This window comes from Pteropus alecto, unplaced genomic scaffold (assembly GCF_000325575.1).
Source record: "Pteropus alecto unplaced genomic scaffold, ASM32557v1 scaffold14, whole genome shotgun sequence".
Classification (NCBI taxonomy): Eukaryota; Metazoa; Chordata; class Mammalia; order Chiroptera; family Pteropodidae; genus Pteropus; species Pteropus alecto.
The window spans coordinates 16,417,496-16,436,074 of NW_006436810.1; the positions used below are offsets into that span (position 1 = coordinate 16,417,496).

At 46.1% G+C, this 18,579-nt stretch overlaps 1 protein-coding gene across 2 annotated transcripts in view; it reads left to right on the forward strand.

The window, feature by feature from the left end:
* Positions 1-18,579, forward strand: part of ZNF407 (zinc finger protein 407) — a 365,078-nt gene that overhangs the window by 271,693 nt on the left and 74,806 nt on the right. The gene's annotated exons all lie outside the window — the stretch shown is intronic.

Here is an 18,579-nt window from a genome sequence, read left to right on the forward strand (position 1 = left end):
CATATTCGCTGTCTGGTTCACCAAGTCCGAATGAATTATAACCAGTTTCTTTCCAGATGTTGGCCAGGGACAGATTTAGGAGTGAGGATTATGTGAAGTCAGCTCTTTCGGTGATAAATGCCTTCGAGTGATTAAATAAGTTAATATTTGTAAAGTTCCTACAATAGCGCCTGGCACATATTAAGTGCTCCGGAAGTGTTTGTTTAATAAAACGACGAGCTGGAGTCGCTCTGCGTCTTCTGGGCCCTTCTTGGTTGTGCCAGTAGGTGCCGCTCTTGAGCAACAAGAGTTGTTTCTCCAGGTTACGGTTTGCGTTAATGAAGGTGGCCTGGGTTGTTGGCACGTTCCTTCATCAGAAGCAAGATCGTTTTTAACAAATAGACTGTTTGCTTTAAAGATATCGTTAGTATACAATGACAGACGTGAATAAACCTAGCTAGTTCTCTTGAAAGTTTAGAGGACTATTCGGAAGTGTTACATTTGGTTTCACCTAAGGTTTTATTTTTTTAAGAAGATACCAGTCTCGTCACCTTCCCTGCTCATCAGGCGGTCGAGTATCATATTTTAACATTCTTTACGTTGGTAACTAAATATTTGCTGAATCTACTCTTTATAGAGTGTCTAGTCCACACTGAACTGTGGTATTTCTTGGTGTCTTGCAGGTAATCCAGCGACAGGATTAGGCTTTGCTAGATTAGCCATAATGTTCAGAGAGAGCAAGCTTCACACTTATATTAAGGACCAGAGAGAGTAAGTGCCAGACGTAGCCCCTCTCGTGTACATTTAATTTTCGCTGATACTTAACGACTTGTAAGCAAATGTCGGAAATAGTGCTTGCTAGACGGATGGAAGGGCAGTAGTTACCTGTGCGACTCAAGTGTCAACGAGGGGGATTCATCGGGAATGTAGAAAGACAAGTCAAAGAGCAGTTGATTTTGTAAGAATCGAGGAGTGAAGGAGGTAGGAAGAGGAGGCGGGCCGGAGCCCCGCGCAGGCGGCAGGAGCCTTGGGCTCCGTGCAGCGGGTTCCGAGGGGCCGAGCGGATGTGGGGTTGCAGGCAGCACGCGGAAGGATGCGAGGAAGCGGGGCCGGGACACGGAACAGAGACAGCCCTTGAAGTGGCTGCGCACGCCGGAGGCTGCCCCTCATTTCACTTTAATGCCATTCTAAGGGGTCGTCTCTGTCCGTGTTTGCGGCCTTTTCCCACAGTGTGCAATGAAGAAAAGCTTTTCATGGTGTGCGCCTGTAGATCATGAATCTTTTACCAAGCAAAGAATTAATTTCGGTTTTAGATATAATTCTCTTATAGCACTTTATGTATTTTCTTTTTTAGCCCCAATTTCTCTATGAAAATGTGTTAGTCTTTCAAGATGTTTTATGTTCAGTTTGAACATACCAAAATTTGTAATGTCTTTTTACATTGAAAAAAAAAAATTTGAAATCCAGGACTTTTTTTATTATTTATGGCAGGATCAATTTGGGCATGTTATCTTCTAGGAATTAAGATGTCAAGGTATTCACTTGTTATATCAATATATATGATCATTTTGACTCATCTTGTAAGAAACAATAGTTTGTCATCGTAATACAAATAAAAGTGAATGTGCTTAACCTAAAGGTTTTGAGTTAGACCTGAAATGTAACATGTTAATTTATGCAGGCATTGCATTTGCATATTTGTATTTAGTTACACGTCATTTTCGTACCTTTAAGCCATGATCGGTGTTCCTCTAAGTGAGTCCTGAGCTCCCCGCAGTGAAGGACAAGGTTGCCTCCTGGGCAGACCGGACTTCCTGTAAGATCTCAAGTGTGTGGCTCTTTCCTTCTGCCGCTAAGCCGGCCACAGGCAGGGCCCTTGCCACTGACGTGGCTCCTGTGGAAAACCCCTGACCGTAGGACTGTCGAAAGTGATGCTGTGACGATCCCTGCAGGATGTCACTCTGCGGAATCAGATCAGCAGGGCGCCAGCCAGTTTCAGAAACACAGCCTTCTAACCTGTCTTTAGTAGTTCCAAATTATTCATGAAAAACATGTTCACCATGCCTTGTGACAGCTTCTGAATCACATCACTGAAAAGTTAAATCAGTAATTTTTAAACATTTTTAGGAGGGAAGGTTTCATAAACTTTATTGAATTTATGAGGCTTCTGTTCTTCTGCTTATTAGTATGTTGCAAAACACGTTTTAAAGTCCCGACGTGACTAGAAGTTAATTTCGTCTGAGAATTCGTAGCTGCTCTTGGGTCGAGACTCACCAGATCGTCACCAGACAGATGCTGGGGTTCCCCATGCGCAGTGGGTCCCGCCGCGCTCACTGGGCATCAGAGATTGGGGGGCGCGGTCCTTGTCTTAAAGAGCATGTTGACTTAGTGGGGAACACACGCTCATTAGACAACCACACGAATAAATGCCCGAGCGCTATCTAAGGACAGCAGCTCAGGGCGCTGTGGGTCAGCCCCGGGGACGGGGTACCTGTGGGGCTCCGGGAGGCCCCTCACGTCAGTGCTCAGGCTTGAGAGAGGCTGAGTCAGCAGGGAGAGAGCCGCCCAGGCCGCCCCGCAGCAAAGAGGCCTCAGGACAGAGGGGACTACTGAGCTCGAGGGACTATGGCAAGTCAGTGTGCTTCAATAATACTTTTCTGGGTGATTTAATCGTAATAGGTGTCTTTCACATCATTTTCCTCGTCTCTAGAGTATAGGAAAGATCTAGAAAGTAGTGTTGAATTAATTCCATTTTATTCTAAATAATTAACCATATTATATATGGTGATAATGATTTCATACGAACGCTCGTTATTTCCCAGATTATTAGCCTGTTTTTGAGAGTATCATCTCATGGTCTGGTTAATTTCCAGAACAAACCCAGACTACTGTTATTCCCAATGTAACAGCGAGGTGGACAAAATGAAGTAACTGACCCAAGCTTAGAAGGCTAGTAATGCGGTTCGAAGCCAGCCGCTGGTTTCGGGGTTACTGCTACTATGTTCCTATTTTATGCTACATAATTGACTGTTTTACAGGTGATACTTAGATTAAATGTCACTGTCTCACAAGTGTTTTATCAGTCAGAGTTCAATCACAGAAGTAGAACCCTTCGGAGTGCTGTACAATAAGGGATCTATTATAGAGATTAGACCTTTGCTGAATGTGGGAGTTAAAACCTTAAAGATAGTCCTAATGGCGTGGATTCTGTTGCATGTATGGAAATCCACTTTAAACGCAGACGCTTTAAATGTGTCTGCCATATTTTATAGGCATCGCATGTTGGATTTTCTTGGCAAAATACTTCTTTTCGATATACTAGGCAGATGGTCAGTTAAATTGAAGACCAAACCGTGCATAAGTTTTAAATACTTAAGGATGTAGCTGGCTTTGAGTCAGTCCTTAACATTTCATAGGTATTTATGTGCTCGTAAATATAGACCATGGGAAAAGGTGGTATATTTAACAAAGATTGTACCTGCAAGATCTGGAGTACTCTATTCCACAGTACCCACAGCTCACGTGTTGTGTTACATTATTATCTGCATAATACTCGTATTCTGAATTTCTGCAGCGCGTTTCATGGATAGGTTGCCATTTTAATTCATTCCCTCTTTTTTACGCATTCCGGCAGTTTTGCTGTTCGCTTGTGAATGGGCCACGTGAAATTCAGAATTCTCACCTTCCTCCTTTGGCTTCTTTAGAACCTTTGACCTTCGAATGCGTTTGTTATCGTGTCGTGACTTTTCTAACGTGTGTCTTCACAGACACGGTGATTTCATTTCGAAGCATAATGCTTTTAGTACTGATAGGTCACCTCTGATAAGAGTGTGTGTTTTGGACCACAGTACTAATCTAATTTTTATCATATGCTCATTAAAATCTGAAATTTGCTACCTTTGAGTGGATTTCCAGGTAGTATTTATTAGAGTGATTTTTTTCCACCTATTTCTTGACTCCGACTGTGATATTAACCTTTTATAATTAAGACGCTCTGTCTCTTTGACACATAGTATGCACTTTCAATGCTTCTTAATTTTTTTAGCCCGCAATCATTTTTTAAAATTTTTATCCATTTACTCATGTACCACTTGGTTGGTACCTTTCAAATGCTAAATGCTGTCTCATTTATCCCTAGTAACCATGCTGAATTTTTCTGTCCTTTTTAATATTTAGGTTTTATTGGATGAATGTAGATTGCACCTTCTCTAACTGTGTCTTAAATAATTGCCACTTAAGGGAATTAAGAACTACAAGGGAAGGAAAATGCTGACCCGTAGACTAAGCAGAGGGAGCAAACGTTCCCACTGGGTCCAATTTCCTAGGAAGGACCATCAGGACAGGGGCCAGGGCCTGAAATTATGGTCTGAATGACCTCTAGGAAATGATCAGTGCGCAGAGAAACTTGCCTGTGTTTGCACCAAGCACAAAATAGGGCTAGGTAGTAGTCACCCCGCCGAGGAAGGACGGCCAGCTCTCTGTCCTTGGCCAGGTTGTGAAAGCACGAGAGAGAAAACAGTCGCTTAGGCCACAGAGACGGGGTTGACGTTGCAGGATAAGACGCTCTCCGAGGTGTGATAGCAGCTGGTGCAGGCGTGCCTTTCCTCGGAAGGGAGGTCGGTAAAGCATCTTACATCCTGAACATGCGGTTTTGATCGCATATCAGCTGTTTATTCTTTGAGCACGTAATTTCTGTTGCTTGTAGCATGTGGACATTCATCCACACAGGCACATCCACACTAGACATCCTTTAGGCTTGCACAGTCCACATTTCTATTGTATTATTTTGTATTCTATACTCTGGACTCTTGAGAGTGACTATTGAATAATTAGAATTGAAATACAAAAAACAATCTTTGTTATTTTAGTTAGATCTTTATATATTGACAGAGAATCACTATGATATTTTCTATTTGAAAACAAAATATGAGTAACAAGTAGTTTTTTTTATGTATAATGATGTTTAGTACCTCAATAATAATCCGATATCCAAAGACCGATGTGGGACTATTATCAACAATTAACTGTGGCTTTGGATCTTACTTATCAACCTCAGACATTTAATAATTGAAGTGTAAAGGAGAAAGGCAAAGAAGTAGATGTCAAATAATTAATAAGAAAGGCATTAAATCTTCATTCTAAAAATATTCACATGAATCGCATTTTTATTTTAAATTATTATATAGTCAAGTGACGATGGGGACAAACGTCATAATATTTATATAACCTCAGGGTTACATAAGACGTGAGGAACAGAACCAGAGAGCGAAGGAGAAGTAAACAAAGTTTTACAATCAATTACGAGAAAATATTTGCAACACATCAGACAGAGATAGAATTAATGTAATTAGTCTATCCACAGAAGGTCACTATTCCTGATTCAGAGAAACCTCCCTCAAAAACACAAATCTGAATAGGCATTTTAAAGTGCAGATTATCAGCGAGTACATGCAGAAGCGTTTAACCTCACTAGTTGTCAGTACATCAGAACAAGAAGATGCCAGTTTCTGTCCACTGGCAGAAACCTAAGAGCTTGAGAATGACCAGCGATGGAGCACATGTTGGAAAACTGGAAATCTGCATTACTGGTGGGAGAGGGAGTTGCTAAAACTCTGTCGGGAAGTAAGCTTAGGTGTACTTTTAAATTTTAAAACGCACATACCCGTCGACTCAGCAGTGCTATTAAGCATCAGGCTTATGGAATAAGGGTCCTCATGTGTAAGGAGACCGTCGTGCGTTATCGCGATGGCCCAGAGCGGAGAGCCAGGCAAATGCCCATGCGCTGGGCAGTACTGACCGTGACGTGTGTTCACATGCGGAGAAGCTGCAAAGTGATGTCACTGCTGCGATTGTCTCTCTCTGACAAAGGGGGCGGGGAAGTTGCCAGCCTGCCTGTACGTCCGTGTGCGCGTCAAGAACCGTGCAGGGAACACCCGCTAACTGTGAACGTCGGCCCGCTCCGGGGGTCCGTTTCGACGGTGAGTGGCTGTCGTGCACGTTCTTCCTCATATAACTCTGGGTTCCAGTGGGTTTCATTTATTTATTTATTTATTTTTTATGACAAATACATACTACTTCTATAATTTAAGAGCCTCTAAAAAGATGTTACAACGGTATGCTGAGAATGGCCCCAGTTCTATTATTTAATATATGTACTTGTGTAGGAAAAAAAAGGACCTAAAACTGTAAGCTTTTCTGTCTTTTCTATAGTATGTTGCTTTTTGTAATCAAAAGAGAAGGCAGCAAATGCTATTACAATTATTCTGAACAGCTCAAGAGTGGAACGAAGGAGACCGCCCTCTCTCCCAGGCAGTCGGGATTGCCAGCAGGGTGTGGCAGGAGGAACAGCCGTCTGGTGACGTGACGAGAGAAGCCTGGGTGTCGAGCCAGCTCTGACACTCCCCGCTGCGTGATCTCGTGCAGCAGCCCACGTCTGTCAGCTTTAGGTTTTGCATGTATGAAATGGGTTTAGAAACCTATCTGGTCACGGATATCATGAGAATTAGCTTATTAAATTACATAAAGTCTCTGTTATAATGCTTCGCAAATAGTGCTTGCCAATTAAGTCATCTGCTTTCTTCTAAGGTTCTGAAGAGTGAAGAAATGCCTAGGTTCTCTTGTCGTGTGTGGGGGGTGAGCTGTGGACAGAACGCGTGTGACCCCTGACCTCCTGGGGCTTGGCGCAGTGAGCGAGGCAGACAGTCACCAGCAGTCACAAATGGAAGTGAGGGTAGCGGAGGGGTACCTGCTAGGAGGGGGGACCCCGTGCCGGAGCGAGGCGGGAAGTGGAGGTCAGCGCGCTGGGTGTTGGAAGGCCTGCCTGGCCTGGAGGTCTTGGCAGGGTGCAGGCGAGGGCCTCGCCGGGGGGGCAAAGTGCAGACAGTGGCATTCTGGGTAGAGGGCCCCAGGCCTGGCAGCAGAGTCCTGGCATCTGCGGAGGAGAGAGGCTCCAGATGAGGCGGCAGAGGTCGGGAGGAGCCAGAAGTTAAAGATTTGTTGAGGATTTTGAACTAAGCAACACAGGAAACCAGCAGAGTCACAGAGGGGTGACGTGCTAAGATGTGCATCGCTCACTGGCTTTGCGCCTTGTGAAACGTTTACCTTCGCTCGGCCTCTGTTTCTTTGAAATGCCAAAGCGATAAATCGTACCTCATGGGCCCCTCGTAAGAGAACAGTGAAGCAAGTGTCCGTCAGTGTCTGCCACACGCAGCTCACTCAGTGGAGGTGTGTTTCCCTCACGTGTCTAGATGCTTCTGTTTGCTCCAACTCCCGACCCAGAAGCAAGTCACAGCGCCCAACTACGCTGCGGGGAAGGTCGAAAGGGGGAGCTCACGTGTCCTGAGTGTATGTGTTTTCTTTTTGCATCTTGCTTAACTGGGTTACCTGAGCCATGTGTGTAGAATGTACTTTCTTTCAAACGTTTACATGGACATGTCCTGTGATAGCTCAGGTGACGGCGAGGGAAGGCACGGGCAGGTGCCAGCTGAATTCTGCATGGGGGGGTGGGGGTCTCGCGGGGCGGAGGTAGGCAGGTGTATTGCAGTCACTCCTGCCCTCTCGAACCTGCTGATTCGAGGCTTTCCTGCTGGATGCCATGTCTTCCTGTTACTTGTCACCCAAACGTTATTCCGTTGTTTTTGTGGTGCCTTTCATAATTAGACGACTTCTGCTAATCTCTGCTTGCTTGCTGATCTCAGCCCTGAGTTTTCTTGACCACTTCCTTGAGGCTGTCGTAAACCCGCCCAGAGTATGCAGTCCGGCACCCACTGCCGTGCTCGCCCTGGCCCCGTGCTGGCACGGCCATCACCCGCACACGTGGGCCGCAGGGCCGGGAGCGGCTCACTGGCTGAGCACGTTTGCTCTGTGGGGACCTGCACTCATGAAGCAAGAGTTTTCAGTAGGTTTTCTGGCTGACAGTCCGTCGATTGGGAGGTGAGGCCCGTATTCCAGGCATGCAGGGAAAAACAAAAACAGGTACACGCTCGCAGGCACTCAGTGTATATAACGCACTGGTAAGCAGATATTTGACTGTTTCAAAGACAAACAGAGTCACAATGAATCAGAATAAATCAGAATTGCTCAGAGTACTGTTAAATAGGTTAAGGACGTAAATTATTCCTTCTTTAGGTAGTAAATGAAGTTGCTGGGGGCGTTTTCCTTCGTTTACTTCCTGTTACATGAAGCCTGTTTGATATCAGTGTAGAGCTACATCAAAGGTGCTTTTAGAAGAGAAAATCCACAGCCTTAAAGCCGAACCCTACTAAATAAAGCAGAAGTTTCCCCAGCAATGCCCATGTGACCGTCATTGATGGTTATTTTGTTCCTTCTCGTAGGAAGTTGACAACGCTATTCTAGGCCTCCAATGATTTCCCTCCTCATACACAAGAGTTCGTCACATGCTCAGTGACTTCTGCAAGGTGGCAGGATAGTGTTAGCATAAAAGCTGTCGGCCTAACCAAGGTGCCTCCATTTCTGAGTGCAGGTGCTCCGTGGGCTACTGAGCGCCGAGGTTATGAGCTGTTGTTCACAGAGACTTCAGAGAAGAGGAGCCAGTGATTTCTGTGTCTGCCTGGTCCCTTTTTGGACATGTCTTCTCTGCAAAATGGGAAGTGGCTTTTTTTGAAGCTGTGAAAGCGTATGGCGCCTCACGGATGCTGGTGCCGGGGAAAATGACGACCGTGACGCCTGACCGGGGAGCTCCTTGTGATCTTGGGTGATCCAGTGAGATTTGTTTGTTTCTGTTCGTTTTTATGTTAGCCTGACTTTTGGCAGCAAACGTAGGGGACGGGCCGGGGTGCCACCCACCCCTGACATGGGTGTGGGATCACGATGCCGGTCACGCTGGTCATTAAAACAGAGACGAGACTTTTTTGACTGGTTTGTAAAAATCTTTATCCTTTCTAACCTGAAGTAAGTAAAAAAATTGTCATGTCTAAACATGCTTTTTATAAGGTACTTGGTGTGTGAGCCCGAAGCCGATCCGTTTGCTGCTGACCTGGCCCCTGCGGAGGCTCCGGGCCCCGGGCTCACCCTGTCGGCCAAGCCAGTGGCCACATCTACCAGGCGGCCTACTGGCCGCTGCACAGAAGTCACACTGCCACGCACCAGGTGTCGGCGTGATACCGAAGGCTTACTCGTGTGTTTGGGGTTATTTCGATGCCTTTACCCCCGCCCCAACATCTCCTAAGAACCAGCCTTTTTTTCTGAAGAACGAATGAATATTACATCCTATCGGAAGATCTGTCAGTAACTTGTCTTACAGGTTTTCCAGATTCTACCCCCAGAACAGTCAGTTAATATTTATTGCAAAAATGAATTCATTAGTTATTTCTACTAAAAAAAGCCATTTTTAAAATTTAGAACCCAAAGATATATAACTAGTATATTGTTATTTTCTGAGAATTCTGACTTTTCTTACACTGACTTATCTAGAGATTAAAAATATAAATCATCGAAAGAATGACAAGTGTAAAATCATTTCCCTCCACAGTTAACTTTGAGATTTTATGTTAATAGAGCTTTTAGCACGTTGGCGTTCTCTCGCAGCTGTGACTGTATGTACGAAGCTTTCATTTTCCATCTGAAGATTGAATTATTTGTCTGAATTGCTGTCCCATTGAAATGTCACAGTATTTTTGAAGGGAACTGGACCATAAACACACAGGTTGTTTGTTCTCCATAAAGGCACGGACATGGATGTAGTGATGAGCGAGCTGGCAAATGGGGTTACGCTTGGCTGTTTAAATTCCCAAAGTCACTTCGTTAAGAGACGGTGTGGGCTTGGTGCGACCTCATAATCTGATCAGTACATCAGACCTGCTCAGTGAAACCGAACCACAGCAGCAAAGCTGAAAATTAGTCTTGGGAGAACCAGAACGTACCCCACGGGTGCCCGGCGAGTCCCTTTGTGTGTGAGCGGGGCTTTCCGAGCTGTGGTCTGCTGTCTTACTGAGCGGGGTGTGCGGCATGGGGACCGGTGGGGCCGCGCGGGTGGCCCGGGTGCCAGTGACAGAGCCGCCGCGGTGACTTTCGGGAGGGTCTCGCCTCATAGGGCGGCGCACCGGTCCTCCGGAGCAGTTAACCCTCCACGAGGCCCCACAGGATCGCGCTGTGTATTGTCTGCGGCTCACCTGGAGGAACGTGGGTCGCTAACGGGAATAAGGATGTTGCACGGAGTAAAACTTCCTCGCTGCTTGGCGCGTGCGCTGAGACCGGCGCCCGGCTCGAGCGCCCGGCCTTTCATTCTCTGGGTTCTGCCTCCGCTTGGCATTTACCTCTCACCAAAGGCACCTGCTCGAGACGCGAGCGTGTGCTGGCTCTCGTGCTCTCTTTCCAGGAAATAGAATCTGTAGACGATTTCTTTTTTTTTCTTTTTCTTTTTTTTTTTTTGATTTAAAAAGTGTTAATCTACATTGATTCCTAAATTTGTTATGGATGCCTTAGTGGAGAAATGTGGTTGAGCACTGGCGGGTCTGTTACCTGACAGCAGTTGATAAAGCATCCATGCACAAAGTGCCAGCAAAGGTTAATATTTATTGATTTTCGTGGCGCTGCAGCCCATGCGGTTTTGCTGTCCGAGACGTGTGGCCGCCGCGCTGCTCTGTGCAGCCGCAGAAGGCATGCCAGGTCTCGTCGTGACCCACGCCGGTGTTCACAACGCGAAAGCGACAGGCACTTAAGCAAAGGCTCTGAACGTGTAGCTCCTCCGAACCTGTGACTTGAATTTGATGCTTTCACGTGAAACACGAGAGCACTTAAAAACTAAAAATGAATCCTTGCTTTGCAAACAGCGATCACATTTTAGCCTTTTCATCCACTTAACTATATGCTATTAATCCGAGAAGATGCCCAAGCAAGCGAGCGCTGGCATTCTGAGCAGGAAAGGGCCTGCTCCTGTAACGAAACGTATGTGATTGGCAGAGGAGGGGGAAGCCCGTGTTCGGTCGTAGAGGAGTTTCCGAGACCCCGTTTGGTGCCGCAGCAGTGTCTGCGTGTAGCCGAAGTCCCAGCTCAGGATCACGGATCGTCCCCTGTGTGGAATTTGAGGCTGGAAATCAGGATGCGCCGTGTCTTGGGTCGTGTCCATCTGTGTGTCCCTGACAGAAATGCAGTGCTTGTTTTGCGTGTAACGCGCTGACCCCACACGCACACGCACACACGCACACTCACACACTCACACACACGCACACACGCACACACGCACACCACCACCACCATCCTTTGCTGACTTGAGAACACCCGGCGTTGCTCAGTCGTCTGCTCAGCTTCCGGGGCGCGGCAGCCGCCGGCCCAGACGCCCAGTGCAAGTTGCTCCGTTGCTTTCGAGGCCCTGGACTGCGAGTGCGGATTGGAACTGAAATCTGCACCTGTGTTCGAGACTTTTTAAAAAGCGGGGCCTGGAATTCATTCCTGCAGACGGTACAGTGGGGATTCTGAGGCTGCAAAAATAAACCCGCTTGGCCAGCCGAGGACACGGCCGCGGAGCCTGTGAATGTCTCAGATCTTCCGTCAGTCTGTGCTTTTGTTTTGTTTTGTTTTTTTTCTTCCCTCACGAGCATTCGGCCCGTTTTATTATGCGTGTTTGGAGAGAAGAAAGCATTTTGCTTCTTGAAAGGGAAGCGTACATTGCCTAGAAAACCACTCTCTCAGCCCAGATATTATTATGAGTATGTGGCAACTTCAATTCTAAAATTGAAAAACTAAGAAGGACTTAGAGAAAATTCCTGAATCATGTTCTAAAAGCTGTTCACAGTTTGAAATATTTTCAATAAAGGCTCCATTTCCTCTCATTTTATTCGTCGTATCTAATATTGCTAAAATTTTCTTCATAAGCACCAATGTCAGATGAGTCTAATTCCTTATATAGTTTTAATTTCTTGATTTTTGTAACGATTCTGTCATTAATCTAGTTTTCTTCTTTCTCATTTCCCCTCTCTTTTAACATTAGCACGAGGCCAAGGTCTCACACTAATAATGTAGCAATTAAAACAGTGTTTCTGAAGGAACACTGCTCCGCGCCGCCGCGTGCCACTGCACTGCAGCCCCCCTGTGTCGTCCTCCAGCCTCAGAGCCCCCCCCCCCCCGGCTGTTTGCTGCTCCCCGTAAAGCTGCAGATGACAACTAAGTGACAGGCTCCCCTAGCACTCGGTGTCACTTTCAAAATTAAACACTGCTGCCACAGGCCATTCACTGGTGTCCACAACACCGTCACCTCCAGACGAGTCACTGCTTAAGGTATCGGCTGGTGTGTGAAGGGGGTTTTGTGAGATTATTCATGAATTTATCGTATTTTAATGCTGCGCTATCTAAAAGCATACAACAGAGGCCAGAACACGTGTTACATAACCAACTAAATCGTGAGAGGAAGAACCATCTCGAACCATGTATTTTCAGATTAGAGAATCACTTTAGGTTTTATGAATAACAATGGGACTAAATGTGGAATTTTCAAATTTCACAAAGCCATATACGCTGTTAGAATCAGGGACATCCTACGATTCTAATAACTCTGGAGTTTATTTTCTGCCCTACCCCCAGGAAAAAATACACAAATCCTTTGAATCACTCTTTTTGTCAGACATGTTTTATTTGATTTTTAGTTTCAAATTCACCCTTTTAAAAGATATACTTTCTTTTGTGAATTGTCAGAAAATGCAAACCATCAGAGAGAAAATATTTTAACCCCATTCAAAATTGTCATTCGCTTATTTACTTTGTGTCTATTTTCGTTCTAAATAAAACATATGTCGTAACAATTATGTTTGAAAGCATCAGCGCCTATTTTATAGCAATTTACGTGGTTTTCTTTGTCTTTTTTGGGTTGAAACTAAAAACTGAACATGATTTTAGTGATTTGGTTTGCATTAGAGATGCATTAAAAATTAAATACAGGAAACTAAGCATAAATGTGGCAGATACAAAACTTTTTTTTAATGTAACAATAACAACAAAACATCCTGGGAAATAATGACTAAAATCATGTGACAGTTTTTTAAGCTTCATCTTTGAACAGCTAATCTACATTGCTATCTTTGAGAACGAGACTTTCAAAGTACCTTGTCATTGATTCTCTTTAGGTGAGCTTACATTAAGTGATAGGATTTGGATTAATAATATAGTTCTCAAAAACACATTTTTTTTTCCATTGAAAAATGATTTTTGTTTTAGCAAAAACCATTTGTAAAGCAAGGGTCAGTAGTCTGAGTGGTTTACCTTGTGAATTTGACAAGCAGAAGCAGCAAGTCATTGTCGGTCACCTGACATGGCTTTCTGCTGTGCCACCCATTGTCCCGACTGGACAGTGCTGAAGCTCTTTCAGGAAATGACCTCGTTTTTCTGTTTCATTTGCACAATCTCGAAGAGGAGGGGAAAGCAGTTTTGTGGGTCTTTCAGGCAATCTCTTCTATGTAGTTTTTTTTCCCCCCAGTGAATTGCATTGCCTAATTTTAGCTGAAATTATCACCGGTTTCATGTGACCTGGGAGAATTAACAATATAGTTAAGTAAGAAGGCCCAAGTTCATGGCGTTTTCCATGCCAGCTTCAGCAGAGCTGTTTCTTAATTGCAGTTCATTTGGGAATTTCAAAGTATCGTTTTTATTAGTGTGAGACTTGGCCAAGTACACAAAGTACTTCGGTAGGGTGTGATGTGAAATGGCATCATTTAAATTAAAAAATAAATCTGAGAGATGTTTAAGATCTGGAAGTGGGAGACGCTCGGGAGTGAGTACGGCAGCAGCGCGCCCACGCGGGGCGCGGTGGGGGGGGACGCCGGCCACTGTGACGCGGGGCGCGGCGAGGTGGATGTCGCCGCGTGCTCACAGAGCGGTGCTCGTTAACTCCACGCCCTCAGCTCTTTCTCCAGTCCTGCGACCTCTCAGCCCCACTGGTTCTTTTGTCTCTATTTCCCAAGAACAGAGAAATGCTGTAAATTCACACGCACATGGCCGGGGACCGGGAGGGGGCGACTTGGGAGGGAAGCGATTGAGGGCAGAGCCGACGGCGGGACCCAGGACGTCCCTCTGTCAGGCGCAGGGGCCCTGAGCCCGCCTGAAGTGTGACGTGCCCGGCACCCGTTTGGCAGACGGGTCCTTCTCTGAAGGAGGGTGGCGTCTTCCGCCTGCTTCTCCTTTTTGCTCAGGTGGCTGCAGCGACTGAGAAGAGCGAGTTCTTCTCGTCAGCGTCTGTCCGCTGGTTCTCTCCGCGGGAGCTTCGTGCAGCGGTGCTTTGACTTGGTGTGTCTGGGGGTGTCCTGGCTCTGCTGTTTGTTATGACCTGCTGCTCGTTCATACAAGGTGTCCGTGACATCCGCCTACACTTAGTGTTCATTACTCAGACCACGCAGTTCATTTATAAAACAACACGTTCCAGATTGCTAGTTTTTAGCTGACTTTTCCCCTTTTCTCTCCTTTCTTACACAAAGCTATCTATATGTCTGCAGACATCACTGTTGATTTTAATGCTGTCAAAATGACTAGTCTAGTTCTGGATTCCCACTACACCTTGAATTCCCAACAACACCAATTTAATTTATCACTTTAACATTTATTCTGAAATATTTTATTTGTATTTTTGAAAATTACATTTCTTAAAAAATAACTCACTCTTATCATATCCATTTGTTACCAATCCTAAGGAAAGATCAAGTTCACCTTTTAGGAGAGAGAGAAGACAAAATGTTACGAGAATATGTCAGGGGGTGTCATATAAACATATCCGAAGCTCGAAATATCTAAGCATCTCAAACTTGTGTAAGAGACCATGTAAAAATGCAAGTAACTTTAATTAGAGGTCAGAGACAACAACAGTTAAAATACTTGGCTTTAAAATAAGACTTCAAATTACAGTTAATATACTCAAAATTAAAGTCAGAAATAAAGAAGAAATACTGTAATTTTTAACTCATAAGATATTTTATATAAAGGCTTTATGTCACCGTGCAGATTAGAAAGCACGCTAGTGTGTGAAAAGTGAGGGCAGTCAAAGGGCTGGAAAGTAAACTGTAAAAGAATCAGTAAGTGTGCAGGGAGTATCGTTGGTTTGTAGCACAGATGGAACAGAAGTCGAATAAAACTAGAAACGGAATTATGCGGCTGATAAATAGCAAGGGTTTCTGAAATAGTGCAGAAGCCATTTATGATATTTTCAGATGTATGGTTCTCTCAGGCAAACTACACATTTAAAACGAAATACTTAGCATGAACCACTGGAAACTTGTGAAAAGCAGGGACAAATTGACAAAAGCCTGTCGAGCCAGGAGCTGGGGGGTCTGGGATCTGGTCGGTGTTTACGAGTGGGCCTCGCTGCTTTTACTCGCCTGAATATCAAATAAAGGACGGTATTTTAACAGGTGGGCTCGCGGGTCTTTATAATTATGTGAAATTATGAATACCACTAGATCACAATCCTAATCTCCTGGTAATTAATCTCTTTTATAATTTCCGTTTGTTATGATTTTGAGGAAAGCAAAATCTCAGAATATCGGCACTTTTCTAATAGTCTGCCTACGATTTTCAGGGAACCTAAGACCATTGGGAAGGTTTATGGGTCCCGGGTCAGGAACACTAGTTTCGACCAATAAAGAACAAACTCTGACTCCTCAGATGTTTTAATTTTTACAGAGGATTTTGCAAGCCTCTGGATAAACAGCAATAGTCCCTGCCGCTGATAGTGTGGCTCTGCCGGAGGCCCACAGCGTGTGGCTCGTGTTGGCCTCTCTGAAACGCGGGCACTGCCTGCCACAGGCGTTTGCCAGCAGCCGGGTACGTGCCAGCACAGAGCCGCGTCTCTGAGAGGGACGCCAGCTCGTTCGCTGGTGACCCTGCAGCCCCATGTCGATACCCACCGCTGCCTCTCGAAGGCATCACACTCGGCTGCGGGACGACAACCCGACTGTGATTTCCTTGATTCCCGCCTCCCGGGCATTGAGCAGTTAGGCCGATGGGGGAACTGGTGTCGCCTTGGACACGCAGTAGGCCCTCGGGGACGTGTGACGTTGTTTCTGCTGCTCGAGAGAACATAGGCCGAGGGCCCCCTTGTCAGATGTGAGCGTCTGTGTCAGGCGGGGCGACAGGGGAGGGACGTGCCGTGTCTGCTGGACGCCGGCCCAGCATGGAGGCTTCCTGAGCCCCCCGCGCAGGTTGTCACGCACCGGTCGTCGCCAGAGCTGCCCTGGTCACACAGCCCGGCTTGCTGAGGACGTCCAGGGGCATCTGCTGTCCCCCGCCCCGCCCCTCTGCTGGGCACTTAGCAGCTTTGAATGAAGTTCTCTCCAGACCCACAAGGTCTCCTGCATCCTCAGCAATAGGGACACCCCGGACACACACGCCTCACGCTGTCCAGGGTGTTCATGCTTTTAATGAGGCTTCTAGATGCTTTAGACACTTCTTTAATGATTTTGTTTTGACCTTTTGCTACGGCCTTTGCTAGGCTGAATTGTACTGAAAATTTGCGACCACGCTTCCGATTTTAATGTTGTCACAGGCAGCTTCTCTTGTCCTTTCCTGGCTTTTGGAAGGGCCACATGTTGAGTGCCGTGATAGGGAGAAATCACCTGAACCCCCGTGTGTGCAGGGCGGTGTCCAAGTCTGGGACACGTCTCTGCTGGGACCCCTCCAAGCGTGCCCCCAGTCCGCGCCCGACTTCCAGAGTCACCCAGCTATGTGGCTTCTGTACAGTGTAGACCTCGTAACGGACTGAGGCAGAACACGCTCACGGCGCCAGTCACTCGTAGGCGGTGGCAGTCCCCGCCAGGCCCGGGAAGGGGCGGAACGGGGCGACTTCCTGGTCTGCGGCCGAGGCCCTTAGCTTTCCTCCGCTCTGTTCTGGGTTTCTTCACTCATTAGCTTTGGGTCAGCATTGTCACCCTGTTCAGCTAGCTGCCTACGCAGTTTTACCCACGGAGCTTGTGGAAAATGGGCAAACTCCAGAAGGCTTAATGTTGTGCCTTACGCAGTGTGAGTTCTCAATAAGTTTACTGTTGACACGTCTGCCGGTTCTGGCTTTGTCTTCTCGTTGATTGGATGCCCCAGTATGAATGTTTTGATAGTTCTTCTTTGATCATCGTCATAGTTTCCCTGTAATTACTTAACTACCAGAAAAGCCTTGAAACGTGGCATTTTATTTGAATATGTAGTTTTTTTTTTGTTTTTTGTTTTTCATTTTTCACTCTACTATCGAGCTTTATATTGCAGATTTATTTCGGCTATCTTCAGTTTATATGTAGGTTGTTAATCTCATCGTTATCTCTGACTCATTTTCATAGTATGTTTTCTTTACAGTTCTTAATTTTCAGAAATAAGCTCACTTCCCAAATGAAAAATAATTGCTAAGAGTATTGGTTTTTGGTTTTTTAATAGAAATACCAAGGATAATTGGAGAATGAAACAATGGTACAGAATAGGATCTGGGGAAACAGTAATTCTAGCAGTTTTCATCGTATTTAATAGAGCACATGAAAGCATGCTCCATTTAAAACACACCCCGCGTGGCGATCCCTCGCCCGGCTCTGGGAAGCATTACTGGAGCGACCACTGGGCACTGTGAGGCGTTTTCCCAGATTCTGTCATTCGGAAGTAATCTTCCTCCCTTGCCATCAACGAGAAAGCGACACGTAAGTGACCAACAGTCTGGGAGGCCGGGAGGAGAAAATATTTGACCATTTTAGAGCAATGACTAACTCGTTACAAATTTTAGAGCAATGACTAACTCGTTAAAAAGTGACTGTGTCACTTAGCGATTCTCTCTGTGACTTGGTAGCTGATACGCATGTCACACTCGGTGTGTGCCAGCCACTGTGTCTGTGCCCACGCTGGATTCTCTCCTGCCCGACCACAGCCCGCGCGCTGTGCTGTGTTTATGGGGAGCAAGCGTCGGGGCCCGGCCTGGAGTCCCATACCAAGATGACCCAGTGGGTATCGGAGACCGAGCCTCGCTCTCGGGAGTAAGGGAGACAGTAAGCAGATCAACAACAAACGTCCCTGAAATGCCACGTTGGGCGAGAGGCAGGAGGAGGGACCAAAACAGAACTGGGTGAGAGAGGGAGAGGGAGTCGGCAGGGACTGGAACTGATTTTTCGTGTGAAGTTATGGACGGTCTCTAAGAAAACGACCTTTTAAGGAACAGTGTTACTGACGTCTAATTAACACGTAACAAAGCACGGGTTTAAAGTGGAAACTGATGAGTTTGGCGCTCGTGGAAACCGCTTGACGCCGTCGCCACGATGACGGTAGCCCACAGCCCTTCTCCCCAAAGCCGGGAGGAAGTGACTTTGGGAGGACACCTGTCTCTCTGTTGACCAGCCCCGTCCAGGAGCCATCAGAGCCACTTCAATAGAACAAAAGATGTTATCACTTAGGACATTGCAGGGGTTCCAGGAGCTGGGTGCCAGGAATGAGGATGAAGACCAAACACGCATTTATTACAAGTCACAGTATCACATCACCCCGGTGCCGGGAGAGGGGTATTCCTAAGTCATTCGTCCTCTTCAGGTCCTGCCTTTAGCCTGTCTCAGCTACCACGGACGTCGTTACCGTCACTGTCATGCTTCCAGAGGGCCATTCTAGCCCAGCAATGTTTGTGGCTACAGAGAAGTAAATGGCGTC